The sequence below is a fragment of the Mustela putorius genome, unplaced genomic scaffold, assembly GCF_011764305.1.
Source record: "Mustela putorius furo isolate JIRA1106 unplaced genomic scaffold, ASM1176430v1.1 tig00000640_pilon_pilon_pilon, whole genome shotgun sequence".
In the NCBI taxonomy this organism is placed as follows: domain Eukaryota; kingdom Metazoa; phylum Chordata; class Mammalia; order Carnivora; family Mustelidae; genus Mustela; species Mustela putorius.
The window spans coordinates 6,143,617-6,151,624 of NW_025421432.1; the positions used below are offsets into that span (position 1 = coordinate 6,143,617).

Here is an 8,008-nt window from a genome sequence, read left to right on the forward strand (position 1 = left end):
CGGGAGTTCCCAATCTTTAGGTGAGAATGAGGCCCAGTGACCACACACTCTAAATCTAAGGGCATTCTCCATGCTCTACCAAGAAATAGCTTAAAACTCCAGCTCCACAATGAGTCTGAAGATAACATTTCAGACTCTCAGGATAATCTCTCTGAGTGGGATGTTCAGGGTCCATTTCCCCTAACTGTGGTTTAGAGAAAGACGGGGCATTACCAAGTACTCTCTATGCTTTCAAGTTCCTTGCAATTCAAATTCTTTGAATCATTGTTCCTACTAAAGAGCCTCTCTTATGTAGCATGCTGCAGTGACAATCACTGAACTAGTTTAGCCACTATTAGTCCCACAAGAGTGTGTCTAGATCCTTTTTTTAGGGAGTTCTTAAAATTCATTATCCTTACCTATGAGGATAAAGCCCAGAATGCTGAGACCACAGGAAAGACACTAAAATACATCCTATTATATGCTAGCAGGAATTTACATATGTCACATTATATAATACATGACATTTTTATTATAGACATCTTTTTTTATTTTGTCTTATTTTTCCCATTCTTTCCCCATTCTTCACTCTTTCACACCCAATGGTAGTAACCTCATAGATGTCCTTCAATGTATTTTACCATAATCATATAATTATGTATATACACATATATATTTAATCATATATAGGATTTGTTAGTGTTTATCTAAAAAAAAAAAAAAACCAGTGTCCTATGGTCATGTGTACCCACTTTTGCAGTCAAGAATGCACTGTGAAATTCTCTCCCAGTCAGAAGGTAAAATTAAGTCTTTCCCAATTGGCTGCACGATAGTAGATCCAACCATTTGTCAGTGGAAGGGCATTACCTTTCTTCCTTCACTACAATGCTTTAGTAGGCATTTATTGATGTAATATTTTTATGGAATAGACTATCAAAAGCAACTATGTCAATTTTCAATTTCAATTATTTTCCAATGAAAGGCTATAACAATTCCTAAAACCACCAGCAACAGATGATTTTTTCTCCCAGAATCATTGCCACTGGCAGTATTTAATCTTTTAAAAACATATTTTGTATTACTAATCTTCAGATTATTTTCTATTCTTCAAGCTACTTGTGATGTTGATGTTTATTAGTAATTTAGATATGCTGTAGCAAATTTTCTGTTTAGTTTCATATATGCTAGCAGAAAAGCATAAAACCTCTAAGTCAGAGGAACGAGGGCTGCTTATTATTGACAAAAATGACAATCGCCAGAATACTACCTTAGTTCTGGTTCATGGACCCCCTGTTCCTACACAGCCACACAATTAGGGCCACATGTTGAATGCACACACAGTGGGAATGTGTTAGAAGAGAGCAAACCAGAGACTAGGAAACCCTGGGTTTTACCCAGCAGATGCTGGTAACTTAAATATTCTCTTCTGTAAAGAGAGATATTGTCTTTACTATCCTGAGATGGAAGTGAAACTTCTCTAGGGATCTCTAGACATCTCTATTTTTACTATACTGGAATATAAATAAATATCAGCAAATTGGCTGTTAATATCTAGCCATGAAGTAACATGAAAGATTCATGAGTAATTAACTCTCAAGAAAGGGAAGGCCCTATTACATGTCTGCAAGGGTTTAGCATAGAAATCAGGAGTGGACAACCTGTTGCCCCCAACTCTGTACAATCTTTCTCCAAAGAGTATCATCAGGTTCTTCGAGAGAACTATTTGCAAATATTTTCTTAATAAAAAAAAAAACTAGGTCAGCAATATTGAGAATGGATTGGATGGGGGTAGAAAAGAATGGAAGCATGCATATTACATATGTTGGGTCCGTTATCAAAGGAACGAGACTGAGAAAAGTTACGCAAAGCCTTATTCTATGCCAAGCATTAGAAGTTAGGCTGACCGGCCAGGGAAATGAGGCTGAGACAAAGTGAAAGTTATGTAAAGCTTTATTCTATGCCAAGCATTAGAAGTCAGACTGACCGGCCAGGGCTGCCTCCGAAGAGAGCGACGCCCCTTGGTCTTACAGGCTAGTTTTTATTGGGCACAATCGCAGACATCTGCATGTGTGGCTTTGGCTGATTGGATGTCTCCTACCTGTGTGTTTTAGTAACGGTTATCAATGGCCTTGTTTTAGGTATGTGTTTTAGTAATAGTTACCTGGAATTGGCCTTGTTTTAGGTGTGTGTTTTAGTAAGAGTTACCTTGTTTTAGGTGTTGTGTTTTAGTAACAGTTACCTGGAACGGAGAGCAGTAACTTTTCTAGACAACAAAATGTGTACCTAGGCAACATGGAGTCACTATGGCTAAGTAGGCCCAGGCAGGCCCAGGGGGTTAACATGTTTTAACGCGGAATCGACCCCAACACATAAAATGTTAAAACTTCAGGAAGAAAGATGACAAGTACCTGCACTAGGTCATGGGATGGACTCAAGTGATATTTTACGGATATAATAAACAAGAGTGGTGAGTAATGTGATACGGGGGATGATGCTAGGTATAGAATCAACAGAGCTGGTATTTCCGATTGCAGTTTGAATATACTGTGTGTGACTCACTCACTCAAAAACTTCAACTACTGGCAATTGTCAACAATTCCTAATGGTTCTCTGCAGAACTGGGAGTTTAAAGCAGGATCCAAAGTGAATCCTTCTCGATTGACTCAGTGTACTGATTTACATAAGACTAAAGCAGCTGCCTCCATAAAGAAACTGAAGAAACAGAAACTGATATTTTGTTGAAAAAAGGTATAAATGAAGTTATCACACAAACCACGTGGCTGCACCTGATATCCCTGTAATTAAAGACAATGTTGTTTCAAACCTCAGAGATTGATAAAAATTCAAACCAATGTCTACAAAAATTACATTAAGAAAAAAATAAAAGAAGTGTTTAATCAAAAACTTTCAGGGATACCTGGGTGGCTCAGTCGTTAAGGATCTGCCTTCGGCTTGGGTCGTGATCCCAGGATCCTGGGATCAAGTCCTGAATCGGGCTCCCTGCTCGGCAGGAAGCCTGCTTCTCCCACTCCTACTCCCCCTGCTTGTGTTCCCTCTCTCTCTCTCTCTCTGACAAATAAATAAATAAAATCTTAAAAAAAAAAACTTTCAGTAAAAGATTAATAACTTTTTTCTTTATAAAACTTAAATTTCAAAATAAAAGTACATATGGCAATATAATCAATTATAAGAAAGTACTTAAAGAATTATATCTCAGTGGGAAACCACAATGTTTCAGACCAAAGAGTCACAAAGGTAATTTAAACTTTGGCCTCAACTGGTAAAAAAAAAAAAAATATACAGAGTCACAGAAATTAAGAAAGGGTTATGGTCTATCTTGCTCTATGTGAGTCTACATTCTTATAAGAGTAGAAAAGAAAACATAGGCAATAATCACTTGGACATGGGCCATAGCAACGTTTTTTTTTAGATAAGTCTCCTCAGGCAAGGGAAATAAAAACAACAGCAAATATTGGGACTAATCGAACTAAAAAGCTTTTCCACAGAGAAGGAAATGATGCACTAACAAAACAAAAAGACAACCTACTCAACAGAAGATATTCTGCAAATGATATATCTGGTAGAATGTTACTATCTAATATATATAAAGAACTCACCCAATTCAGCACCACAAAACAATCTGATCAAAAAATGGCAGAGGAGTCTTTTCCTCTCCGGTTGTTTGAAGCTCGGCCGCCATCATGAACGACACAGTAACTATCCGGACCAGGAAGTTCATGACCAACCAACTACGTCAGCGCAAACAAATGGTTATTGATGTCCTTCATCCTGGAAAGGCAACAGTACCTAAAACAGAAATTTGGGAAAAACTAGCCAAAATGTACAAGACCACACCAGATGTCATATTTGTATTTGGATTCAGATCCATTTTGGTGGTGGCAAGACAACTGGCTTTGGCATGATTTATGATTTCTTGGATTATGCAAAGAAAATGAACCCAAACATAGACTTGCAAGACATGCTCTTTATGAGAAGAAAAAGACCTCAAGAAAACAGCGAAAGGAACGCAAGAACGGAATGAGGAAAGTCAGGGGGACTGCGAAAGCCAATGTTGGTGCTAGCAAAAAGTGAGCTGGAGATTGGACAACAGAAGGAGTAAAGATGCTGCAGTGGCTTTATCTGTGGTGATTGTGCAGATTTTTCATGAGAGGAATAATAAACTAAGAATGTTAATGTGTCAAAAAAAAAATGGCAGAGGACCTGAAGAGACATTTTTTCAAAGACCAACAGATGGCCAAGAGACATATGAAAAGATGCTCAACATCGCTCATCATCAGGAAAATGAAAATCAAAACCGCAATGAGATATAGCCTCATATCTGTCAGAATGGCTAGTATGAAAAGCCAAGAAAAAACAAGTTTTCGTGAGGATGTGGATAAAAGGGAGCCCTTATGCATTGTTGGTGGGAATATAAACTGATGCAACCACTGTGCAATGGAGTATGGAGTTTCCCCCCAAAATTAAAAAAACAGAAATTCCATATGACCCAATAATTCCACTGCTGGGTATTTAATCCAAAGAAGAAAAACAAACAAACAAAATAAACACTAATTCAAAAAGATATATGCACCCTTGTGTTTATTGCAGCATCATTTGTAATAGTGAAAATATGGAAGCAACCTAAGCATCCATCAATAAATGAAGGGATAAAGAAGATGCCATATACAGAAAGAATGGAATTTTTTTTAAATTTTTTTTATTTCTTTATAAACATATAATGTATTTTTAGCCCCAGGGGTACAGGTCTGTGAATCGCCAGGTTTACACACTTCACAGCACTCACCACAGCACACCCCCCCCTCAATGTCCATAACCCCACCCCCCTCTCCCGACCCCTCTTCCCCCCAGCAACCCTCAGTTTGTTCTGTGAGATTAAGAGTCTCTTACGGTTTGTCTCCCTCCCGATCCCATCTTGTTTCATTTAAGGAAAGGAATATTTTTTCATCATAAAAAAGAATGAAATCTTGTCCTTTGCAATAATATGAACAGACCTAGAGGCTATCATGCTAACTGAAATAAGTCAGAGAAAGACAAGTATCATATGATTTCACTTATATATCCAATCTAAAAACCAGAACAGAAACAAACTCATAAATACAGAGAACAAATTGGTGTTTTGATGTTTGCCCAAGGTGAAAGAGGAGAGAGGGAATGGGCAAAGTAGGTGAAGGAGATTAAGGGATACAAACATCCAGCTATAAAATAAGCAAGGCACAGGAGGGAAGAATATAGCATAAGAATAGTCCAAAATTGTCAATATTATTGTATTAACATAGGACAGGGAGAACTGGTCACTACACTTATCATGGTGATGACCATAATTGAACATGATGAACATGACTGCATAATGTACAGAATTCTTGAGTCGCTATGTTGTACACTTGAAGCTAATATAATATTGTGAGTCAATTTTTCAATTAAAAAATCATAAGGAAGAAAAAATACATGACAAAAGAAAAAATTCTAAAGACTAAAGTTAGTTGGTATCAGACATTCAGTTAAAGGTCCTTAAGAGCCAATAGAGTTGCATTTAAAGAATGTCATGCTTTGTCACAGCTTCGGGAACTGCTGAAGAATAAATACCAGACTCTCATCCCAGACAAAGGAAATATCATCTTTGGATACTGCTTTGTGTTTAAGAGATTTTGCCAGGTAAGTAAGAAGTATTCTGGATGTTAGTGGGTGCTGAGAGCAAAAACAACTCTGGCTTGTTGTTTCTTCACTATTTCTTTAGCTTGTCCCATTTAGGCACTTCTATTTATATGCTACAAGAAATAAAGTGCAAAAAACAGTGACATATTTTTTTCTCCCTTTTGGTAAAGAAGCACTTTACTGAAAACTTTGAAATACCTTTCTATAATTACTATCCAGAGCAGTAATGGAACTGCTGAACAGCTGGTGGAGAGTGAGAGCATGATGAGAGCTTGTAGGGAAGTAGAGAAGGGGAACACAGAACATGTGTATGGGAATAAAGTTTGCATGTGGGAATGTTCTGCATAAGTTCTGTTGCTGTTTGCAAACTGACTCCTTTGATGTGCTGAAATAGAAAGGGTGGAGTTCTCTTTGCATTTTGAAGATGCCTAAGTGATGCTTTCATGGCAGTGGAGCATAAAAGTAGCCATGGGTGATTGTCTTTTACTATGTAATACTTTCTGAGATGTAATTAGAGGTTCTACTTCCCTCACTTGAATTCATTCATCTATGTGAATCATTACAGCTCATGTCAATAGAAGGCTCTCAGAATGGAAGAATGAGGGAAGTAAAGGAAAAGAGTAAACACCTGAGGCAACTTCCAGGAAGGAGACCCATTTACCCTACTTGTTAATTCTCAAAACAATCATTTGATGTGATATTAGACTATCACAATGACAGCAAAAGATTCTGGGTATCACATGATAGTAACTGTTTTGTCTATACTTACTGGGGAAGAAACAGCCTGCCCACGCCCCCCCCCAAAAAAAAAGAAAGAAAGAGGGAATGACTGCAATTTATTCGAAGATCGAGTGGTAGAGATATGCTCAATGTTATTGTGGAGCTTCTCTCTCTCTCTCTCTCTCTCTCTCTATATATATATATATATATATATATTATTATTATTATTATACCATTATTATTATTGTTTTTGTTGTTGTTATTTTATTATTTTATTGGCTGTGCTTTCATCCTGTTGGGTCTTTTTTTCAAAGCAAGATCCCTACCATGCTTAGGCTTATGCAGTGCTTATAATTTATAATTTTAGAAGATAAACAATATCATAAGTTGTTTAAGAGAAAGCAGCTTGAGCCAGTATTATTTAGAATTTTAGTCCTGCAACTTAAAAGCTGTATGACCTTGGGCAAGCAACTTAATACCTTTGAGCCTCAGTTTCTCAAACTATAAAATGATAGTATTAAAGCTCATAAAGTTGTTGCAAGAATTAAACAATTTCTTCCATGCCAATCACTTGCAATAATGTTTGGAATGGTAGAAACATTTCATTAAAGTTATCTAAAAAATAAATACAAGAATAATCAATGTCTCTCGTGGTGTAACTATTTGGTAATCTGCTCACTGTTATGCCCACATAATGGGTCCGTGATTAAAGGAACAAGACTGATATAAAGTGAAGGTCAAGCAAAGCTTTATTTCGTGCCAAGCATCAAGAATCTAACCGAACGTTCGGGGACACACCTCTTACAAGAGAGGGCGACCCTTCCCTGTTTCACAGACTAACTTTTAAGGGCGAAGGCCATGCGGTTGGGCCTGGCCATGCACAGGTGGCCAATGAGATTGTAACACACACAGGAAACTCCATAGTGATGCTAGGTGACCAACTGAGTTACAATTTACCCTAGTAGACATTTGACCCAGCCTATCACCTTGGTTGGGTTTGGCGCCCAAAAGGCTCCCAAAGGGTGGGACCCATACTCCTTGGTAACCAGGAAGACAGTATGCACCCCCCCCACACACTGATCAGATGTCTCCACCTGGCCTGAGCTTTGTTACCTGGAGCTGGTTTCTGGGGACTTGTTTTTAAGTGAATCCCCTGGGGGAAGGGGAGAAGGGACAGCTTAACTTTAATGAAAGCCTCTTGCTAAATAAGTCCTTACACTCACCTGTGGACCAATCTCTGTGCCCTGAGTGGTGGCATTCCCAAAACATAGGGTGGAAAGTGCAGAGTTTCTTCTCTGACAGCAAGGGACGTCACATGCAATGGGGAAAGGGTAATTCCCAGAATCAGAGCGGGGGTCGGGGGAGGATACACTCTAGCTGTGAATTGTATTTATTAAGATTACCCCACAAAGAGGGATAGATTTCAGTGTTCAGATGGAGGCTATCAGGGACTAGTAAAGGCAGAGGGAGAGGAAACAAAGCATGAGTTGACATTTTTCCAGACAGGTCCTTCTTCTTACCTACCTGCTTCTAGTACTTCTCTTTTAGCTCTATTGCATTCTTCCCCCCAACCCCCTAATAATTCACTCTACTTCCCAGTATCCTAGGATCACAGTGTGCCTTCAGTATGTGCATA

The 8,008-nt window shown here is 38.3% G+C and overlaps 1 pseudogene; it reads left to right on the forward strand.

The window, feature by feature from the left end:
• Positions 1–3,661: 3,661 nt before the first annotated feature.
• LOC101692418 lies at positions 3,662–4,189 on the forward strand (annotated as a pseudogene).
• The last annotated feature ends 3,819 nt before the right edge of the window (positions 4,190–8,008 follow it).